Source organism: Phalangium opilio, unplaced genomic scaffold (genome assembly GCF_054372755.1).
Source record: "Phalangium opilio isolate 3A_F unplaced genomic scaffold, DU_Popi_V2 ptg000077l_1, whole genome shotgun sequence".
Classification (NCBI taxonomy): domain Eukaryota; kingdom Metazoa; phylum Arthropoda; class Arachnida; order Opiliones; family Phalangiidae; genus Phalangium; species Phalangium opilio.
The window spans coordinates 638,777-653,929 of NW_028324185.1; the positions used below are offsets into that span (position 1 = coordinate 638,777).

Below are 15,153 nucleotides of genomic sequence, written 5' to 3' on the forward strand. Positions count from 1 at the left end.
CCCTTCCGTTATACTCTAATTATCATCTTGAAATGTTAATACCGAGCTCGCCAGGACTCGAACCTGGAATCTTCTGCTCCGTAGGCAGACGCGTTATCCATTGCGCCACAAGCCCGTTAGCTGTTTATCTAGATGCTATTGAAGCATTGCAACATTATAAATTTCCCTTCCGTTATACTCTAATTATATTCTTTAAACGATAATACCGAGCTCGCCAGGACTCGAACCTGGAATCTTCTGCTCCGTAGGCAGACGCGTTATCCATTGCGCCACAAGCCCGTTAGTTGTTTATCTAGATGCTATTGAAGCATTGCAACATTTTAAATTTCCCTTCCGTTATACTCTAATTATCATCTTTAAATGTTAATACCGAGCTCGCCAGGACTCGAACCTGGAATCTTCTGCTCCGTAGGCAGACGCGTTATCCATTGCGCCACAAGCCCGTTAGCTGTTTATCTAGATGCTATTGAAGCATTGCAATATTATAAATTTCCCTTCCGTTATACTCTAATTATCATCTTTAAATGTTAATACCGAGCTCGCCAGGACTCGAACCTGGAATCTTCTGCTCCGTAGGCAGACGCGTTATCCATTGCGCCACAAGCCCGTTAGCTGTTTATCTAGATGCTATTGAAGCATTGCAATATTATAAATTTCCCTTCCGTTATACTCTAATTACCATCTTTAAATGTTAATACCGAGCTCGCCAGGACTCGAACCTGGAATCTTCTGCTTCGAAGGCAGACGCGTTATCCATTACGCTACAAGCCCTTGCTTTCTACTATAAAAAACTTTACCAAACATTGTATTTATGCATTTTTTATGACGCATAAAAGACCTTTCACTAAAACAAACAACGAGCTTGCCAGGACTCGAACCTGGAATCTTCTGCTTCGAAGGCAGACGCGTTATCCATTACGCTACAAGCCCTTGCTCTCTAATATAAAAAACTTTTCCAAACATTGTATTTATGCATTTTTTTTGACGCATAAAGATCTTTTACTAAAATAAAGACCGAGCTTTCCAGGACTTCAACCTGGAGTCTTCTGCTCCGTAGGCAGACGCGTTATCCATTGCGCCACAAGCCCGTTAGCTGTTTATCTAGATGCTATTGAAGCATTGCAACATTATAAATTTCCCTTCCGTTATTCTCAATTATCATCTTTAAATGTTAATACCGAGCTCGCCAGGATTCGAACCTGGAATCTTCTGCTTCGAAGGCAGACGCGTAATCCATTACGCTACAAGCCTTTGCTTTCTACTATAAAAAACTTTTCCAAACATTGTATTTAGGCATTTTTTATGACGCATAAACGATCTTTCACTAAAACAAACACCGAGCTTGTCAGGACTCGAACCTGGAATCTTCTGCTTCAAAGGCAGACGCGTTATCCATTACGCTACAAGCCCTTGCTCTCTAATATAAAAAACTTTTCCAAACATTGTATTTATGCATTTTTAATGACGCATAAAAGATCTTTAACTAAAACAAACACCGAGCATGCCAGGACTCGAACCTGGAATCTTCTGCTCCGTAGGCAGACGCGTTATCCATTGCGCCACAAGCCCGTTAGCTGTTTATCTAGATGCTATTGAAGCATTGCAATATTATAAATTTCCCTTCCGTTATACTCTAATTATCATCTTTAAATGTTAATACCGAGCTCGCCAGGACTAGAACCTGGAATCTTCTACTTCGAAGGCAGACGCGTTATCCATTACGCTACAAGCCCTTGCTCTCTAACAAAAACAACTTTTCCAAACATTGTATTTATGCATTTTTTATGACGCATAAAGATCTTTTACAAAACAAACACCGAGCTTGCCAGGACTCGAACCTGGAATCTTCTGCTCCGTAGGCAGACGCGTTATCCATTGCGCCACAAGCCCGTTAGCTGTTTATCTAGATGCTATTGAAGCATTGCAACATTATAAATTTCCCTTCCGTTATACTCAATTATCATCTTTAAATATTAATACCGAGCTCGCCAGGACTCGAACCTGGAATCTTCTGCTTCGAAGGCAGACGCGTTATCCATTACGCTACAAGCCCTTGCTCTCTAATATAAAAAACTTTTCCAAACATTGTATTTATGCATTTTTTTTGACGCATAAAGATCTTTTACTAAAACAAACACCGAGCTTGCCAGGACTCGAACCTGGAATCTTCTGCTCCGTAGGCAGACGCGTTATCCATTGCGCCACAAGCCCGTTAGCTGTCTATCTAGATGCTATTGAAGCATTGCAACATTATAAATTTCCCTTCCGTTATACTCAATTATCATCTTTAAATATTAATACCGAGCTCGCCAGGACTCGAACCTGGAATCTTCTGCTTCGAAGGCAGACGCGTTATCCATTACGCTACAAGCCCTTGCTTTCTACTATAAAAAACTTTTCCAAACATTGTATATATGCATTTTTTATGACGCATAAAAGACCTTTCACTAAAACAAACAACGAGCTTGCCACGACTCGAACCTGGAATCTTCTGCTTCGAAAGCAGACGCGTTATCCATTACGCTACAAGCCCATGCTCTCTAATATAAAAATCTTTTCCAAACATTCTATTTATGCATTTTTAATAACGCATAAAAGATCTTTTACTAAAACAAACACCGAGCTTGCCAGGACTCGAACCTGGAATCTTCTGCTCCGTAGGCAGACGCGTTATCCATTGCGCCACAAGCCCGTTAGCGGTTTATCTAGATGCTATTGAAGCATTGCAATATTATAAATTTCCCTTCCGTTATACTCTAATTATCATCTTTAAATGTTAATACCGAGCTCGCCAGGACTCGAACCTGGAATCTTCTGCTCCGTAGGCAGACGCGTTATCCATTGCGCGACAAGCCCGTTCGAGGTCGATCAAAATGCTATTGAGGCATTGCAATATTATTAATTTCTCCTACGTTGTACTCTAATAATCATCTTTAAATGTTTATTCCGAGATTGCCAAGACTCGAACCTGGAACCCTCTGCTTCGAAGGCAGACGCGTTATCCATTACGCTACAAGCCCTTGCTTTCTACTATAAAAAACTTTACCAAACATTGTATTTATGCATTTTTTATGACGCATAAAAGACCTTTCACTAAAACAAACAACGAGCTTGCCAGGACTCGAACCTGGAATCTTCTGCTTCGAAGGCAGACGCGTTATCCATTACGCTACAAGCCCTTGCTCTCTAATATAAAAAACTTTTCCAAACATTGTATTTATGCATTTTTTTTGACGCATAAAGATCTTTTACTAAAATAAAGACCGAGCTTTCCAGGACTTCAACCTGGAGTCTTCTGCTCCGTAGGCAGACGCGTTATCCATTGCGCCACAAGCCCGTTGGCTGTTTATCTAGATGCTATTGAAGCATTGCAATATTATAAATTTCCCTTCCGTTATACTCTAATTATCATCTTTAAATGTTAATACCGAGCTCGCCAGGACTCGAACCTGGAATCTTCTGCTCCGTAGGCAGACGCGTAATCCATTGCGCGACAAGCCCGTTAGAGGTCGATCAAAATGCTATTGAGGCATTGCAATATTATAAATTTTTCCTACGTTGTACTCTAATAATCATCTTTAAATGTTTTTTCCGAGATTGCCAAGACTCGAACCTGGAACCCTCTGCTTCGAAGCCATACGCTTTATCCATTACGCTACAAGCTCTTGCTCCGTATTAAAAACAACTTTTCCAAACATTGTATTTATGCATTTTTTATGACGCATAAAGATCTTTTACAAAACAAACACCGAGCTTGCCAGGACTCGAACCTGGAATCTTCTGCTCCGTAGGCAGACGCGTTATCCATTGCGCCACAAGTCCGTTAGTTGTTTATCTAGATGCTATTGAAGCATTGCAATATTATAAATTTCCCTTCCGTTATACTCTAATTATCATCTTGAAATGTTAATACCGAGCTCGCCAGGACTCGAACCTGGAATCTTCTGCTCCGTAGGCAGACGCGTTATCCATTGCGCCACAAGCCCGTTAGCTGTTTATCTAGATGCTATTGAAGCATTGCAACATTATAAATTTCCCTTCCGTTATACTCTAATTATATTCTTTAAACGATAATACCGAGCTCGCCAGGACTCGAACCTGGAATCTTCTGCTCCGTAGGCAGACGCGTTATCCATTGCGCCACAAGCCCGTTAGTTGTTTATCTAGATGCTATTGAAGCATTGCAACATTTTAAATTTCCCTTCCGTTATACTCTAATTATCATCTTTAAATGTTAATACCGAGCTCGCCAGGACTCGAACCTGGAATCTTCTGCTCCGTAGGCAGACGCGTTATCCATTGCGCCACAAGCCCGTTAGCTGTTTATCTAGATGCTATTGAAGCATTGCAATATTATAAATTTCCCTTCCGTTATACTCTAATTATCATCTTTAAATGTTAATACCGAGCTCGCCAGGACTCGAACCTGGAATCTTCTGCTCCGTAGGCAGACGCGTTATCCATTGCGCCACAAGCCCGTTAGCTGTTTATCTAGATGCTATTGAAGCATTGCAATATTATAAATTTCCCTTCCGTTATACTCTAATTACCATCTTTAAATGTTAATACCGAGCTCGCCAGGACTCGAACCTGGAATCTTCTGCTTCGAAGGCAGACGCGTTATCCATTACGCTACAAGCCCTTGCTTTCTACTATAAAAAACTTTACCAAACATTGTATTTATGCATTTTTTATGACGCATAAAAGACCTTTCACTAAAACAAACAACGAGCTTGCCAGGACTCGAACCTGGAATCTTCTGCTTCGAAGGCAGACGCGTTATCCATTACGCTACAAGCCCTTGCTCTCTAATATAAAAAACTTTTCCAAACATTGTATTTATGCATTTTTTTTGACGCATAAAGATCTTTTACTAAAATAAAGACCGAGCTTTCCAGGACTTCAACCTGGAGTCTTCTGCTCCGTAGGCAGACGCGTTATCCATTGCGCCACAAGCCCGTTGGCTGCTTATCTAGATGCTATTGAAGCATTGCAATATTATAAATTTCCCTTCCGTTATACTCTAATTATCATCTTTAAATGTTAATACCGAGCTCGCCAGGACTCGAACCTGGAATCTTCTGCTCCGTAGGCAGACGCGTAATCCATTGCGCGACAAGCCCGTTAGAGGTCGATCAAAATGCTATTGAGGCATTGCAATATTATAAATTTTTCCTACGTTGTACTCTAATAATCATCTTTAAATGTTTTTCCGAGATTGCCAAGACTCGAACCTGGAACCCTCTGCTTCGAAGCCATACGCTTTATCCATTACGCTACAAGCTCTTGCTCCGTATTAAAAACAACTTTTCCAAACATTGTATTTATGCATTTTTTATGACGCATAAAGATCTTTTACAAAACAAACACCGAGCTTGCCAGGACTCGAACCTGGAATCTTCTGCTCCGTAGGCAGACGCGTTATCCATTGCGCCACAAGTCCGTTAGTTGTTTATCTAGATGCTATTGAAGCATTGCAATATTATAAATTTCCCTTCCGTTATACTCTAATTATCATCTTGAAATGTTAATACCGAGCTCGCCAGGACTCGAACCTGGAATCTTCTGCTCCGTAGGCAGACGCGTTATCCATTGCGCCACAAGCCCGTTAGCTGTTTATCTAGATGCTATTGAAGCATTGCAACATTATAAATTTCCCTTCCGTTATACTCTAATTATATTCTTTAAACGATAATACCGAGCTCGCCAGGACTCGAACCTGGAATCTTCTGCTCCGTAGGCAGACGCGTTATCCATTGCGCCACAAGCCCGTTAGTTGTTTATCTAGATGCTATTGAAGCATTGCAACATTTTAAATTTCCCTTCCGTTATACTCTAATTATCATCTTTAAATGTTAATACCGAGCTCGCCAGGACTCGAACCTGGAATCTTCTGCTCCGTAGGCAGACGCGTTATCCATTGCGCCACAAGCCCGTTAGCTGTTTATCTAGATGCTATTGAAGCATTGCAATATTATAAATTTCCCTTCCGTTATACTCTAATTATCATCTTTAAATGTTAATACCGAGCTCGCCAGGACTCGAACCTGGAATCTTCTGCTCCGTAGGCAGACGCGTTATCCATTGCGCCACAAGCCCGTTAGCTGTTTATCTAGATGCTATTGAAGCATTGCAATATTATAAATTTCCCTTCCGTTATACTCTAATTATCATCTTTAAATGTTAATACCGAGCTCGCCAGGACTCGAACCTGGAATCTTCTGCTTCGAAGGCAGACGCGTTATCCATTACGCTACAAGCCCTTGCTTTCTACTATAAAAAACTTTACCAAACATTGTATTTATGCATTTTTTATGACGCATAAAAGACCTTTCACTAAAACAAACAACGAGCTTGCCAGGACTCGAACCTGGAATCTTCTGCTTCGAAGGCAGACGCGTTATCCATTACGCTACAAGCCCTTGCTCTCTAATATAAAAAACTTTTCCAAACATTGTATTTATGCATTTTTTTTGACGCATAAAGATCTTTTACTAAAATAAAGACCGAGCTTTCCAGGACTTCAACCTGGAGTCTTCTGCTCCGTAGGCAGACGCGTTATCCATTGCGCCACAAGCCCGTTGGCTGTTTATCTAGATGCTATTGAAGCATTGCAATATTATAAATTTCCCTTCCGTTATACTCTAATTATCATCTTTAAATGTTAATACCGAGCTCGCCAGGACTCGAACCTGGAATCTTCTGCTCCGTAGGCAGACGCGTAATCCATTGCGCGACAAGCCCGTTAGAGGTCGATCAAAATGCTATTGAGGCATTGCAATATTATAAATTTTTCCTACGTTGTACTCTAATAATCATCTTTAAATGTTTTTTCCGAGATTGCCAAGACTCGAACCTGGAACCCTCTGCTTCGAAGCCATACGCTTTATCCATTACGCTACAAGCTCTTGCTCCGTATTAAAAACAACTTTTCCAAACATTGTATTTATGCATTTTTTATGACGCATAAAGATCTTTTACAAAACAAACACCGAGCTTGCCAGGACTCGAACCTGGAATCTTCTGCTCCGTAGGCAGACGCGTTATCCATTGCGCCACAAGTCCGTTAGTTGTTTATCTAGATGCTATTGAAGCATTGCAATATTATAAATTTCCCTTCCGTTATACTCTAATTATCATCTTGAAATGTTAATACCGAGCTCGCCAGGACTCGAACCTGGAATCTTCTGCTCCGTAGGCAGACGCGTTATCCATTGCGCCACAAGCCCGTTAGCTGTTTATCTAGATGCTATTGAAGCATTGCAACATTATAAATTTCCCTTCCGTTATACTCTAATTATATTCTTTAAACGATAATACCGAGCTCGCCAGGACTCGAACCTGGAATCTTCTGCTCCGTAGGCAGACGCGTTATCCATTGCGCCACAAGCCCGTTAGTTGTTTATCTAGATGCTATTGAAGCATTGCAACATTTTAAATTTCCCTTCCGTTATACTCTAATTATCATCTTTAAATGTTAATACCGAGCTCGCCAGGACTCGAACCTGGAATCTTCTGCTCCGTAGGCAGACGCGTTATCCATTGCGCCACAAGCCCGTTAGCTGTTTATCTAGATGCTATTGAAGCACTGCAATATTATAAATTTCCCTTCCGTTATACTCTAATTATCATCTTTAAATGTTAATACCGAGCTCGCCAGGACTCGAACCTGGAATCTTCTGCTCCGTAGGCAGACGCGTTATCCATTGCGCCACAAGCCCGTTAGCTGTTTATCTAGATGCTATTGAAGCATTGCAATATTATAAATTTCCCTTCCGTTATACTCTAATTATCATCTTTAAATGTTAATACCGAGCTCGCCAGGACTCGAACCTGGAATCTTCTGCTTCGAAGGCAGACGCGTTATCCATTACGCTACAAGCCCTTGCTTTCTACTATAAAAAACTTTTCCAAACATTGTATTTATGCATTTTTTATGACGCATAAAAGACCTTTCACTAAAATAAACACCGAGCTTGCCAGGATTCGAACCTGGAATCTTCTGCTTCGAAAGCAGACGCGTTATCCATTACGCTACAAGCCCTTGCTCTCTAATATAAAAACTTTTCCAAACATTGTATTTATGCATTTTTAATGACGCATAAAAGATCTTTTACTAAAAAAAACACCGAGCTTGCCAGGACTCGAACCTGGAATCTTCTGCTCCGTAGGCAGACCCGTTATCCATTGCGCCACAAGCCCGTTGGCTGTTTATCTAGATGCTATTGAAGCATTGCAATATTATAAATTTCCCTTCCGTTATACTCTAATTATCATCTTTAAATGTTAATACCGAGCTCGCCAGGACTCGAACTTGGAATCTTCTGCTCAGTAGGCAGACGCGTAATCCATTGCGCGACAAGCCCGTTAGAGGTCGATCAAAATGCTATTGAGGCATTGCAATATTATAAATTTGTCCTACGTTGTACTCTAATAATCATCTTAAAATGTTTTTTCCGAGATTGCCAAGACTCGAACCTGGAACCCTCTGCTTCGAAGCCATACGCTTTATCCATTACGCTACAAGCTCTTGCTCCGTATTAAAAACAACTTTTCCAAACATTGTATTTATGCATTTTTTATGACGCATAAAGATCTTTTACAAAACAAACACCGAGCTTGCCAGGACTCGAACCTGGAATCTTCTGCTCCGTAGGCAGACGCGTTATCCATTGCGCCACAAGTCCGTTAGTTGTTTATCTAGATGCTATTGAAGCATTGCAATATTATAAATTTCCCTTCCGTTATACTCTAATTATCATCTTGAAATGTTAATACCGAGCTCGCCAGGACTCGAACCTGGAATCTTCTGCTCCGTAGGCAGACGCGTTATCCATTGCGCCACAAGCCCGTTAGCTGTTTATCTAGATGCTATTGAAGCATTGCAACATTATAAATTTCCCTTCCGTTATACTCTAATTATATTCTTTAAACGATAATACCGAGCTCGCCAGGACTCGAACCTGGAATCTTCTGCTCCGTAGGCAGACGCGTTATCCATTGCGCCACAAGCCCGTTAGTTGTTTATCTAGATGCTATTGAAGCATTGCAACATTTTAAATTTCCCTTCCGTTATACTCTAATTATCATCTTTAAATGTTAATACCGAGCTCGCCAGGACTCGAACCTGGAATCTTCTGCTCCGTAGGCAGACGCGTTATCCATTGCGCCACAAGCCCGTTAGCTGTTTATCTAGATGCTATTGAAGCATTGCAATATTATAAATTTCCCTTCCGTTATACTCTAATTATCATCTTTAAATGTTAATACCGAGCTCGCCAGGACTCGAACCTGGAATCTTCTGCTCCGTAGGCAGACGCGTTATCCATTGCGCCACAAGCCCGTTAGCTGTTTATCTAGATGCTATTGAAGCATTGCAATATTATAAATTTCCCTTCCGTTATACTCTAATTATCATCTTTAAATGTTAATACCGAGCTCGCCAGGACTCGAACCTGGAATCTTCTGCTTCGAAGGCAGACGCGTTATCCATTACGCTACAAGCCCTTGCTTTCTACTATAAAAAACTTTTCCAAACATTGTATTTATGCATTTTTTATGACGCATAAAAGACCTTTCACTAAAATAAACACCGAGCTTGCCAGGATTCGAACCTGGAATCTTCTGCTTCGAAAGCAGACGCGTTATCCATTACGCTACAAGCCCTTGCTCTCTAATATAAAAACTTTTCCAAACATTGTATTTATGCATTTTTAATGACGCATAAAAGATCTTTTACTAAAAAAAACACCGAGCTTGCCAGGACTCGAACCTGGAATCTTCTGCTCCGTAGGCAGACCCGTTATCCATTGCGCCACAAGCCCGTTAGCTGTTTATCCCGATGCTATTGAAGCATTGCAATATTATCAATTTCCCTTCCGTTATACTCTAATTATCATCTTTAAATGTTAATACCGAGCTCGCCAGGACTCGAACCTGGAATCTTCTGCTCCGTTGCAGACGCTTTATCCATTGCGCGACAAGCCCGTTAGAGGTCGATCAAAATGCTATTGAGGCATTGCAATATTATAAATTTCTCCTACGTTGTACTCTAATAATCATCTTTAAATGTTTATTCCGAGATTGCCAAGACTCGAACCTGGAACCCTCTGCTTCGAAGCAAGACGCTTTATCCATTACGCTACAAGCTCTTGCTCCGTATTATAAACAACTTTTCCAAACATTGTATTTATGCATTTTTTATGACGCATAAAGATCTTTTACTAAAACAAACACCGAGCTTGCCAGGACTCGAACCTGGAATCTTCTGCTCCGTAGGCAGACGCGTTATCCATTGCGCCACAAGCCCGTTAGCTGTTTATCTAGATGCTATTGAAGCATTGCAACATTATAAACTTCCCTTCCGTTATACTCAATTATCCTCTTTAAATATTAATACCGAGCTCGCCAGGACTCGAACCTGGAATCTTCTGCTTCGAAGGCAGACGCGTTATCCATTATGCTACAAGCCCTTGCTCTCTAATATAAAAAACTTTTCCAAACATTGTATTTATGCATTTTTAATGACGCATAAAAGATCTTTTACTAAAACAAACACCGAGCTTGCCAGGACTCGAACTTGGAATCTTCTGCTCCGTAGGAAGACGCGTTATCCATTGCGCCACAAGCCCGTTAGCTGTTTATCTAGATCCTATTGAAGCATTGCAATATTACAAATTTCCCTTCCGTTATACTCTAATTATCATCTTTAAATGTTATTACCGAGCTCGCCAGGACTCGAACCTGGAATCTTCTGCTCCGTAGGCAGACGCGTTATCCATTGCGCGACAAGCCCGTTAGAGGTCGATCAAAATGCTATTGAGGCATTGCATTATTATAAATTTCTCCTACGTTGTACTCTAATAATCATCTTTAAATGTTTATTCCGAGATTGCCAAGACTCGAACCTGGAACCCTCTGCTTCGAAGCAAGACGCTTTATCCATTACGCTACAAGCTCTTGCTAAGTATTATAAACAACTTTTCCAAACATTGTATTTATGCATTTTTTTTGACGCATAAAGACCTTTTACTAAAATAAAGACCGAGCTTTCCAGGACTTGAACCTGGAATTTTCTGCTCCGTAGGCAGACGCGTTATCCATTGCGCCACAAGCCCGTTAGCTGTTTATCTAGATGCTATTGAAGCATTGCAACATTATAAATTTCCCTTCCGTTATACTCTAATTATATTCTTTAAACGATAATACCGAGCTCGCCAGGACTCGAACCTGGAATCTTCTGCTCCGTAGGCAGACGCGTTATCCATTGCGCCACAAGCCCGTTAGTTGTTTATCTAGATGCTATTGAAGCATTGCAACATTTTATATTTCCCTTCCGTTATACTCTAATTATCATCTTTAAATGTTAATACCGAGCTCGCCAGGACTCGAACCTGGAATCTTCTGCTCCGTAGGCAGACGCGTTATCCATTGCGCCACAAGCCCGTTAGCTGTTTATCTAGATGCTATTGAAGCATTGCAATATTATAAATTTCCCTTCCGTTATACTCTAATTATCATCTTTAAATGTTAATACCGAGCTCGCCAGGACTCGAACCTGGAATCTTCTGCTCCGTAGGCAGACGCGTTATCCATTGCGCCACAAGCCCGTTAGCTGTTTATCTAGATGCTATTGAAGCATTGCAATATTATAAATTTCCCTTCCGTTATACTCTAATTATCATCTTTAAATGTTAATACCGAGCTCGCCAGGACTCGAACCTGGAATCTTCTGCTTCGAAGGCAGACGCGTTATCCATTACGCTACAAGCCCTTGCTTTCTACTATAAAAAACTTTTCCAAACATTGTATTTATGCATTTTTTATGACGCATAAAAGACCTTTCACTAAAATAAACACCGAGCTTGCCAGGATTCGAACCTGGAATCTTCTGCTTCGAAAGCAGACGCGTTATCCATTACGCTACAAGCCCTTGCTCTCTAATATAAAAACTTTTCCAAACATTGTATTTATGCATTTTTAATGACGCATAAAAGATCTTTTACTAAAAAAAACACCGAGCTTGCCAGGACTCGAACCTGGAATCTTCTGCTCCGTAGGCAGACCCGTTATCCATTGCGCCACAAGCCCGTTAGCTGTTTATCCCGATGCTATTGAAGCATTGCAATATTATCAATTTCCCTTCCGTTATACTCTAATTATCATCTTTAAATGTTAATACCGAGCTCGCCAGGACTCGAACCTGGAATCTTCTGCTCCGTTGCAGACGCTTTATCCATTGCGCGACAAGCCCGTTAGAGGTCGATCAAAATGCTATTGAGGCATTGCAATATTATAAATTTCTCCTACGTTGTACTCTAATAATCATCTTTAAAAGTTTATTCCGAGATTGCCAAGACTCGAACCTGGAACCCTCTGCTTCGAAGCAAGACGCTTTATCCATTACGCTACAAGCTCTTGCTCCGTATTATAAACAACTTTTCCAAACATTGTATTTATGCATTTTTTATGACGCATAAAGATCTTTTACTAAAACAAACACCGAGCTTGCCAGGACTCGAACCTGGAATCTTCTGCTCCGTAGGCAGACGCGTTATCCATTGCGCCACAAGCCCGTTAGCTGTTTATCTAGATGCTATTGAAGCATTGCAACATTATAAACTTCCCTTCCGTTATACTCAATTATCCTCTTTAAATATTAATACCGAGCTCGCCAGGACTCGAACCTGGAATCTTCTGCTTCGAAGGCAGACGCGTTATCCATTATGCTACAAGCCCTTGCTCTCTAATATAAAAAACTTTTCCAAACATTGTATTTATGCATTTTTAATGACGCATAAAAGATCTTTTACTAAAACAAACACCGAGCTTGCCAGGACTCGAACTTGGAATCTTCTGCTCCGTAGGAAGACGCGTTATCCATTGCGCCACAAGCCCGTTAGCTGTTTATCTAGATCCTATTGAAGCATTGCAATATTACAAATTTCCCTTCCGTTATACTCTAATTATCATCTTTAAATGTTATTACCGAGCTCGCCAGGACTCGAACCTGGAATCTTCTGCTCCGTAGGCAGACGCGTTATCCATTGCGCGACAAGCCCGTTAGAGGTCGATCAAAATGCTATTGAGGCATTGCATTATTATAAATTTCTCCTACGTTGTACTCTAATAATCATCTTTAAATGTTTATTCCGAGATTGCCAAGACTCGAACCTGGAACCCTCTGCTTCGAAGCAAGACGCTTTATCCATTACGCTACAAGCTCTTGCTAAGTATTATAAACAACTTTTCCAAACATTGTATTTATGCATTTTTTTTGACGCATAAAGACCTTTTACTAAAATAAAGACCGAGCTTTCCAGGACTTGAACCTGGAATTTTCTGCTCCGTAGGCAGACGCGTTATCCATTGCGCCACAAGCCCGTTAGCTGTTTATCTAGATGCTATTGAAGCATTGCCACATTATAAGTTTCCCTTCCGTTATACTCAATTATCATCTTTAAATATTAATACCGAGCTCGCCAGGACTCGAACCTGGAATCTTCTGCTTCGAAGGCAGACGCGTTATCCATTACGCTACAAGCCCCTGCTCTGTAATATAAAAAACTTTTCCAAACATTGTATTTATGCATTTTTAATGACGCATAAAAGATCTTTTACTAAAACAAACTCCGAGCTTGCCAGGACTCGAACCTGGAATCTTCTGCTCCGTAGGCAGACGCGTTATCCATTGCGCCACAAGCCCGTTAGCTGTTTATCTAGATGCTATTAAAGCATTGCAATATTATAAATTTCCCTTCCGTTATACTCTAATTATCATCTTTAAATGTTAATACCGAGCTCGCCAGGACTCGAATCTGGATTCTTCTGCTTCGAAGGCAGACGCGTTATCCATTGCGCTACAAGCCCTTGCTTTGTACTATAAAAAACTTTTCCAAACATTGTATTTATGCATTTTTTATGACGCATAAAAGACCTTTCACTAAAACAAACAACGAGCTTGCCAGGACTCGAACCTGGAATCTTCTGCTTCGAAGGCAGACGCGTTATCCATTACGCTACAAGCCCTTGCTCTCTAATATAAAAAACTTTTCCAAACATTGTATTTATGCATTTTTAATGACGCATAAAAGATATTTTACTAAAACAAACACCGAGCTTGCCAGCACTCGAACCTGGAATCTTCTGCTCCGCAGGCAGACGCGTCATCCATTGCGCCACAAGCCCGTTAGCTGTTTATCTAGATGCTATTGAAGCATTGCAATATTATAAATTTCCCTTCCGTTATACTCTAATTATCATCTTTAAATGTTAATACCGAGCTCGCCAGGACTCGAACCTGGAATCTTCTGCTTCGAAGGCAGACGCGTTATCCATTACGCGACAAACCCTTGCTTTCAACTATAAAAAACTTTTCCAAACATTGTATTTATGCATTTTTTATGACGCATAAAAGACCTTTCACTAAAACAAACAACGAGCTTGCCAGGACTCGAACCTGGAAACTTCTGCTTCGAAGGCAGACGCGTTATCCATTACGCTACAACCCCTTGCTCTCTTGTATAAAAAACTTTTCCAAACATTGTATTTATGCATTTTTTATGACGCATAAAAGACCTTTCACTAAAACAAACAACGAGCTTGCCAGGACTCGAACCTGGAATCTTCTGCTTCGAAGGCAGACGCGTTATCCATTACGCTACAAGCCCTTGCTCTCTAATATAAAAAACTTTTCCAAACATTGTATTTATGCATTTTTAATGACACATAAAAGATCTTTTACTAAAACAAACACCGATCTTGCCAGCACTCGAACCTGGAATCTTCTGCTCCGCAGGCAGACGCGTTATCCATTGCGCCACAAGCCCGTTAGCTGTTTATCTAGATGCTATTGAAGCATTGCAATATTATAAATTTCCCTTCCGTTATACTCTAATTATCATCTTTAAATGTTAAAACCGAGCTCGCCAGGACTCGAACCTGGAATCTTCTGCTTCGAAGGCAGACGCGTTATCCATTACGCTACAAGCCCTTGCTTTCAACTATAAGAAACTTTTCCAAACATTGTATTTATGCATTTTTTATGACGCATAAAAGACCTTTCACTAAAACAAACAACGAGCTTGCCAGGACTCGAACGTGGAATCTTCTGCTTCGAAGGCAGACGCGTTATCCATTACGCTACAAGCCCTT

At 40.7% G+C, this 15,153-nt stretch overlaps 69 non-coding genes across 69 annotated transcripts; all 69 read right to left on the reverse strand.

Moving 5' to 3' along the window:
- Positions 1-42: 42 nt before the first annotated feature.
- On the reverse strand, positions 43-115 carry TRNAR-ACG (transfer RNA arginine (anticodon ACG)). The gene has a single exon. It is a non-coding gene; the product is annotated as a tRNA-Arg (tRNA).
- Positions 116-206: 91 nt separating this feature from the next.
- TRNAR-ACG (transfer RNA arginine (anticodon ACG)) lies at positions 207-279 on the reverse strand. The gene has a single exon. It is a non-coding gene; the product is annotated as a tRNA-Arg (tRNA).
- A 91-nt stretch (positions 280-370) lies between these two features.
- Positions 371-443, reverse strand: TRNAR-ACG (transfer RNA arginine (anticodon ACG)). The gene has a single exon. It is a non-coding gene; the product is annotated as a tRNA-Arg (tRNA).
- Positions 444-534: 91 nt separating this feature from the next.
- TRNAR-ACG (transfer RNA arginine (anticodon ACG)) lies at positions 535-607 on the reverse strand. Its single transcript has one exon. It is a non-coding gene; the product is annotated as a tRNA-Arg (tRNA).
- Positions 608-698: 91 nt separating this feature from the next.
- TRNAR-UCG (transfer RNA arginine (anticodon UCG)) lies at positions 699-771 on the reverse strand. Its single transcript has one exon. It is a non-coding gene; the product is annotated as a tRNA-Arg (tRNA).
- An 86-nt stretch (positions 772-857) lies between these two features.
- TRNAR-UCG (transfer RNA arginine (anticodon UCG)) lies at positions 858-930 on the reverse strand. Its single transcript has one exon. It is a non-coding gene; the product is annotated as a tRNA-Arg (tRNA).
- A 248-nt stretch (positions 931-1,178) lies between these two features.
- TRNAR-UCG (transfer RNA arginine (anticodon UCG)) lies at positions 1,179-1,251 on the reverse strand. Its single transcript has one exon. It is a non-coding gene; the product is annotated as a tRNA-Arg (tRNA).
- Positions 1,252-1,337: 86 nt separating this feature from the next.
- On the reverse strand, positions 1,338-1,410 carry TRNAQ-UUG (transfer RNA glutamine (anticodon UUG)). Its single transcript has one exon. It is a non-coding gene; the product is annotated as a tRNA-Gln (tRNA).
- Positions 1,411-1,496: 86 nt separating this feature from the next.
- Positions 1,497-1,569, reverse strand: TRNAR-ACG (transfer RNA arginine (anticodon ACG)). Its single transcript has one exon. It is a non-coding gene; the product is annotated as a tRNA-Arg (tRNA).
- Positions 1,570-1,817: 248 nt separating this feature from the next.
- On the reverse strand, positions 1,818-1,890 carry TRNAR-ACG (transfer RNA arginine (anticodon ACG)). Its single transcript has one exon. It is a non-coding gene; the product is annotated as a tRNA-Arg (tRNA).
- Positions 1,891-1,980: 90 nt separating this feature from the next.
- TRNAR-UCG (transfer RNA arginine (anticodon UCG)) lies at positions 1,981-2,053 on the reverse strand. Its single transcript has one exon. It is a non-coding gene; the product is annotated as a tRNA-Arg (tRNA).
- Positions 2,054-2,138: 85 nt separating this feature from the next.
- Positions 2,139-2,211, reverse strand: TRNAR-ACG (transfer RNA arginine (anticodon ACG)). Its single transcript has one exon. It is a non-coding gene; the product is annotated as a tRNA-Arg (tRNA).
- Positions 2,212-2,301: 90 nt separating this feature from the next.
- Positions 2,302-2,374, reverse strand: TRNAR-UCG (transfer RNA arginine (anticodon UCG)). Its single transcript has one exon. It is a non-coding gene; the product is annotated as a tRNA-Arg (tRNA).
- Positions 2,375-2,460: 86 nt separating this feature from the next.
- Positions 2,461-2,533, reverse strand: TRNAR-UCG (transfer RNA arginine (anticodon UCG)). The gene has a single exon. It is a non-coding gene; the product is annotated as a tRNA-Arg (tRNA).
- An 86-nt stretch (positions 2,534-2,619) lies between these two features.
- Positions 2,620-2,692, reverse strand: TRNAR-ACG (transfer RNA arginine (anticodon ACG)). Its single transcript has one exon. It is a non-coding gene; the product is annotated as a tRNA-Arg (tRNA).
- A 91-nt stretch (positions 2,693-2,783) lies between these two features.
- TRNAR-ACG (transfer RNA arginine (anticodon ACG)) lies at positions 2,784-2,856 on the reverse strand. Its single transcript has one exon. It is a non-coding gene; the product is annotated as a tRNA-Arg (tRNA).
- Positions 2,857-2,947: 91 nt separating this feature from the next.
- On the reverse strand, positions 2,948-3,020 carry TRNAR-UCG (transfer RNA arginine (anticodon UCG)). Its single transcript has one exon. It is a non-coding gene; the product is annotated as a tRNA-Arg (tRNA).
- An 86-nt stretch (positions 3,021-3,106) lies between these two features.
- TRNAR-UCG (transfer RNA arginine (anticodon UCG)) lies at positions 3,107-3,179 on the reverse strand. Its single transcript has one exon. It is a non-coding gene; the product is annotated as a tRNA-Arg (tRNA).
- Positions 3,180-3,749: 570 nt separating this feature from the next.
- On the reverse strand, positions 3,750-3,822 carry TRNAR-ACG (transfer RNA arginine (anticodon ACG)). The gene has a single exon. It is a non-coding gene; the product is annotated as a tRNA-Arg (tRNA).
- A 91-nt stretch (positions 3,823-3,913) lies between these two features.
- TRNAR-ACG (transfer RNA arginine (anticodon ACG)) lies at positions 3,914-3,986 on the reverse strand. The gene has a single exon. It is a non-coding gene; the product is annotated as a tRNA-Arg (tRNA).
- Positions 3,987-4,077: 91 nt separating this feature from the next.
- TRNAR-ACG (transfer RNA arginine (anticodon ACG)) lies at positions 4,078-4,150 on the reverse strand. Its single transcript has one exon. It is a non-coding gene; the product is annotated as a tRNA-Arg (tRNA).
- A 91-nt stretch (positions 4,151-4,241) lies between these two features.
- Positions 4,242-4,314, reverse strand: TRNAR-ACG (transfer RNA arginine (anticodon ACG)). Its single transcript has one exon. It is a non-coding gene; the product is annotated as a tRNA-Arg (tRNA).
- A 91-nt stretch (positions 4,315-4,405) lies between these two features.
- On the reverse strand, positions 4,406-4,478 carry TRNAR-ACG (transfer RNA arginine (anticodon ACG)). The gene has a single exon. It is a non-coding gene; the product is annotated as a tRNA-Arg (tRNA).
- Positions 4,479-4,569: 91 nt separating this feature from the next.
- On the reverse strand, positions 4,570-4,642 carry TRNAR-UCG (transfer RNA arginine (anticodon UCG)). Its single transcript has one exon. It is a non-coding gene; the product is annotated as a tRNA-Arg (tRNA).
- Positions 4,643-4,728: 86 nt separating this feature from the next.
- TRNAR-UCG (transfer RNA arginine (anticodon UCG)) lies at positions 4,729-4,801 on the reverse strand. The gene has a single exon. It is a non-coding gene; the product is annotated as a tRNA-Arg (tRNA).
- Positions 4,802-5,370: 569 nt separating this feature from the next.
- On the reverse strand, positions 5,371-5,443 carry TRNAR-ACG (transfer RNA arginine (anticodon ACG)). Its single transcript has one exon. It is a non-coding gene; the product is annotated as a tRNA-Arg (tRNA).
- Positions 5,444-5,534: 91 nt separating this feature from the next.
- TRNAR-ACG (transfer RNA arginine (anticodon ACG)) lies at positions 5,535-5,607 on the reverse strand. Its single transcript has one exon. It is a non-coding gene; the product is annotated as a tRNA-Arg (tRNA).
- A 91-nt stretch (positions 5,608-5,698) lies between these two features.
- On the reverse strand, positions 5,699-5,771 carry TRNAR-ACG (transfer RNA arginine (anticodon ACG)). The gene has a single exon. It is a non-coding gene; the product is annotated as a tRNA-Arg (tRNA).
- Positions 5,772-5,862: 91 nt separating this feature from the next.
- On the reverse strand, positions 5,863-5,935 carry TRNAR-ACG (transfer RNA arginine (anticodon ACG)). Its single transcript has one exon. It is a non-coding gene; the product is annotated as a tRNA-Arg (tRNA).
- A 91-nt stretch (positions 5,936-6,026) lies between these two features.
- TRNAR-ACG (transfer RNA arginine (anticodon ACG)) lies at positions 6,027-6,099 on the reverse strand. The gene has a single exon. It is a non-coding gene; the product is annotated as a tRNA-Arg (tRNA).
- A 91-nt stretch (positions 6,100-6,190) lies between these two features.
- TRNAR-UCG (transfer RNA arginine (anticodon UCG)) lies at positions 6,191-6,263 on the reverse strand. The gene has a single exon. It is a non-coding gene; the product is annotated as a tRNA-Arg (tRNA).
- An 86-nt stretch (positions 6,264-6,349) lies between these two features.
- On the reverse strand, positions 6,350-6,422 carry TRNAR-UCG (transfer RNA arginine (anticodon UCG)). Its single transcript has one exon. It is a non-coding gene; the product is annotated as a tRNA-Arg (tRNA).
- A 570-nt stretch (positions 6,423-6,992) lies between these two features.
- TRNAR-ACG (transfer RNA arginine (anticodon ACG)) lies at positions 6,993-7,065 on the reverse strand. Its single transcript has one exon. It is a non-coding gene; the product is annotated as a tRNA-Arg (tRNA).
- A 91-nt stretch (positions 7,066-7,156) lies between these two features.
- TRNAR-ACG (transfer RNA arginine (anticodon ACG)) lies at positions 7,157-7,229 on the reverse strand. Its single transcript has one exon. It is a non-coding gene; the product is annotated as a tRNA-Arg (tRNA).
- A 91-nt stretch (positions 7,230-7,320) lies between these two features.
- On the reverse strand, positions 7,321-7,393 carry TRNAR-ACG (transfer RNA arginine (anticodon ACG)). Its single transcript has one exon. It is a non-coding gene; the product is annotated as a tRNA-Arg (tRNA).
- A 91-nt stretch (positions 7,394-7,484) lies between these two features.
- On the reverse strand, positions 7,485-7,557 carry TRNAR-ACG (transfer RNA arginine (anticodon ACG)). Its single transcript has one exon. It is a non-coding gene; the product is annotated as a tRNA-Arg (tRNA).
- Positions 7,558-7,648: 91 nt separating this feature from the next.
- On the reverse strand, positions 7,649-7,721 carry TRNAR-ACG (transfer RNA arginine (anticodon ACG)). Its single transcript has one exon. It is a non-coding gene; the product is annotated as a tRNA-Arg (tRNA).
- Positions 7,722-7,812: 91 nt separating this feature from the next.
- On the reverse strand, positions 7,813-7,885 carry TRNAR-UCG (transfer RNA arginine (anticodon UCG)). The gene has a single exon. It is a non-coding gene; the product is annotated as a tRNA-Arg (tRNA).
- An 86-nt stretch (positions 7,886-7,971) lies between these two features.
- Positions 7,972-8,044, reverse strand: TRNAR-UCG (transfer RNA arginine (anticodon UCG)). Its single transcript has one exon. It is a non-coding gene; the product is annotated as a tRNA-Arg (tRNA).
- An 85-nt stretch (positions 8,045-8,129) lies between these two features.
- Positions 8,130-8,202, reverse strand: TRNAR-ACG (transfer RNA arginine (anticodon ACG)). Its single transcript has one exon. It is a non-coding gene; the product is annotated as a tRNA-Arg (tRNA).
- A 412-nt stretch (positions 8,203-8,614) lies between these two features.
- On the reverse strand, positions 8,615-8,687 carry TRNAR-ACG (transfer RNA arginine (anticodon ACG)). Its single transcript has one exon. It is a non-coding gene; the product is annotated as a tRNA-Arg (tRNA).
- A 91-nt stretch (positions 8,688-8,778) lies between these two features.
- Positions 8,779-8,851, reverse strand: TRNAR-ACG (transfer RNA arginine (anticodon ACG)). The gene has a single exon. It is a non-coding gene; the product is annotated as a tRNA-Arg (tRNA).
- A 91-nt stretch (positions 8,852-8,942) lies between these two features.
- TRNAR-ACG (transfer RNA arginine (anticodon ACG)) lies at positions 8,943-9,015 on the reverse strand. The gene has a single exon. It is a non-coding gene; the product is annotated as a tRNA-Arg (tRNA).
- Positions 9,016-9,106: 91 nt separating this feature from the next.
- On the reverse strand, positions 9,107-9,179 carry TRNAR-ACG (transfer RNA arginine (anticodon ACG)). The gene has a single exon. It is a non-coding gene; the product is annotated as a tRNA-Arg (tRNA).
- A 91-nt stretch (positions 9,180-9,270) lies between these two features.
- On the reverse strand, positions 9,271-9,343 carry TRNAR-ACG (transfer RNA arginine (anticodon ACG)). Its single transcript has one exon. It is a non-coding gene; the product is annotated as a tRNA-Arg (tRNA).
- Positions 9,344-9,434: 91 nt separating this feature from the next.
- On the reverse strand, positions 9,435-9,507 carry TRNAR-UCG (transfer RNA arginine (anticodon UCG)). The gene has a single exon. It is a non-coding gene; the product is annotated as a tRNA-Arg (tRNA).
- Positions 9,508-9,593: 86 nt separating this feature from the next.
- TRNAR-UCG (transfer RNA arginine (anticodon UCG)) lies at positions 9,594-9,666 on the reverse strand. The gene has a single exon. It is a non-coding gene; the product is annotated as a tRNA-Arg (tRNA).
- Positions 9,667-9,751: 85 nt separating this feature from the next.
- Positions 9,752-9,824, reverse strand: TRNAR-ACG (transfer RNA arginine (anticodon ACG)). Its single transcript has one exon. It is a non-coding gene; the product is annotated as a tRNA-Arg (tRNA).
- Positions 9,825-10,236: 412 nt separating this feature from the next.
- TRNAR-ACG (transfer RNA arginine (anticodon ACG)) lies at positions 10,237-10,309 on the reverse strand. Its single transcript has one exon. It is a non-coding gene; the product is annotated as a tRNA-Arg (tRNA).
- Positions 10,310-10,399: 90 nt separating this feature from the next.
- On the reverse strand, positions 10,400-10,472 carry TRNAR-UCG (transfer RNA arginine (anticodon UCG)). Its single transcript has one exon. It is a non-coding gene; the product is annotated as a tRNA-Arg (tRNA).
- A 250-nt stretch (positions 10,473-10,722) lies between these two features.
- TRNAR-ACG (transfer RNA arginine (anticodon ACG)) lies at positions 10,723-10,795 on the reverse strand. Its single transcript has one exon. It is a non-coding gene; the product is annotated as a tRNA-Arg (tRNA).
- A 413-nt stretch (positions 10,796-11,208) lies between these two features.
- Positions 11,209-11,281, reverse strand: TRNAR-ACG (transfer RNA arginine (anticodon ACG)). Its single transcript has one exon. It is a non-coding gene; the product is annotated as a tRNA-Arg (tRNA).
- A 91-nt stretch (positions 11,282-11,372) lies between these two features.
- Positions 11,373-11,445, reverse strand: TRNAR-ACG (transfer RNA arginine (anticodon ACG)). Its single transcript has one exon. It is a non-coding gene; the product is annotated as a tRNA-Arg (tRNA).
- A 91-nt stretch (positions 11,446-11,536) lies between these two features.
- On the reverse strand, positions 11,537-11,609 carry TRNAR-ACG (transfer RNA arginine (anticodon ACG)). The gene has a single exon. It is a non-coding gene; the product is annotated as a tRNA-Arg (tRNA).
- Positions 11,610-11,700: 91 nt separating this feature from the next.
- Positions 11,701-11,773, reverse strand: TRNAR-UCG (transfer RNA arginine (anticodon UCG)). The gene has a single exon. It is a non-coding gene; the product is annotated as a tRNA-Arg (tRNA).
- Positions 11,774-11,859: 86 nt separating this feature from the next.
- On the reverse strand, positions 11,860-11,932 carry TRNAR-UCG (transfer RNA arginine (anticodon UCG)). Its single transcript has one exon. It is a non-coding gene; the product is annotated as a tRNA-Arg (tRNA).
- Positions 11,933-12,017: 85 nt separating this feature from the next.
- TRNAR-ACG (transfer RNA arginine (anticodon ACG)) lies at positions 12,018-12,090 on the reverse strand. The gene has a single exon. It is a non-coding gene; the product is annotated as a tRNA-Arg (tRNA).
- A 412-nt stretch (positions 12,091-12,502) lies between these two features.
- Positions 12,503-12,575, reverse strand: TRNAR-ACG (transfer RNA arginine (anticodon ACG)). The gene has a single exon. It is a non-coding gene; the product is annotated as a tRNA-Arg (tRNA).
- A 90-nt stretch (positions 12,576-12,665) lies between these two features.
- Positions 12,666-12,738, reverse strand: TRNAR-UCG (transfer RNA arginine (anticodon UCG)). Its single transcript has one exon. It is a non-coding gene; the product is annotated as a tRNA-Arg (tRNA).
- Positions 12,739-12,988: 250 nt separating this feature from the next.
- Positions 12,989-13,061, reverse strand: TRNAR-ACG (transfer RNA arginine (anticodon ACG)). The gene has a single exon. It is a non-coding gene; the product is annotated as a tRNA-Arg (tRNA).
- A 412-nt stretch (positions 13,062-13,473) lies between these two features.
- On the reverse strand, positions 13,474-13,546 carry TRNAR-UCG (transfer RNA arginine (anticodon UCG)). Its single transcript has one exon. It is a non-coding gene; the product is annotated as a tRNA-Arg (tRNA).
- Positions 13,547-13,632: 86 nt separating this feature from the next.
- TRNAR-ACG (transfer RNA arginine (anticodon ACG)) lies at positions 13,633-13,705 on the reverse strand. Its single transcript has one exon. It is a non-coding gene; the product is annotated as a tRNA-Arg (tRNA).
- Positions 13,706-13,796: 91 nt separating this feature from the next.
- On the reverse strand, positions 13,797-13,869 carry TRNAR-UCG (transfer RNA arginine (anticodon UCG)). The gene has a single exon. It is a non-coding gene; the product is annotated as a tRNA-Arg (tRNA).
- Positions 13,870-13,955: 86 nt separating this feature from the next.
- TRNAR-UCG (transfer RNA arginine (anticodon UCG)) lies at positions 13,956-14,028 on the reverse strand. Its single transcript has one exon. It is a non-coding gene; the product is annotated as a tRNA-Arg (tRNA).
- Positions 14,029-14,278: 250 nt separating this feature from the next.
- Positions 14,279-14,351, reverse strand: TRNAR-UCG (transfer RNA arginine (anticodon UCG)). The gene has a single exon. It is a non-coding gene; the product is annotated as a tRNA-Arg (tRNA).
- Positions 14,352-14,437: 86 nt separating this feature from the next.
- TRNAR-UCG (transfer RNA arginine (anticodon UCG)) lies at positions 14,438-14,510 on the reverse strand. The gene has a single exon. It is a non-coding gene; the product is annotated as a tRNA-Arg (tRNA).
- Positions 14,511-14,596: 86 nt separating this feature from the next.
- TRNAR-UCG (transfer RNA arginine (anticodon UCG)) lies at positions 14,597-14,669 on the reverse strand. Its single transcript has one exon. It is a non-coding gene; the product is annotated as a tRNA-Arg (tRNA).
- Positions 14,670-14,919: 250 nt separating this feature from the next.
- TRNAR-UCG (transfer RNA arginine (anticodon UCG)) lies at positions 14,920-14,992 on the reverse strand. Its single transcript has one exon. It is a non-coding gene; the product is annotated as a tRNA-Arg (tRNA).
- An 86-nt stretch (positions 14,993-15,078) lies between these two features.
- Positions 15,079-15,151, reverse strand: TRNAR-UCG (transfer RNA arginine (anticodon UCG)). Its single transcript has one exon. It is a non-coding gene; the product is annotated as a tRNA-Arg (tRNA).
- Positions 15,152-15,153: the final 2 nt, after the last annotated feature.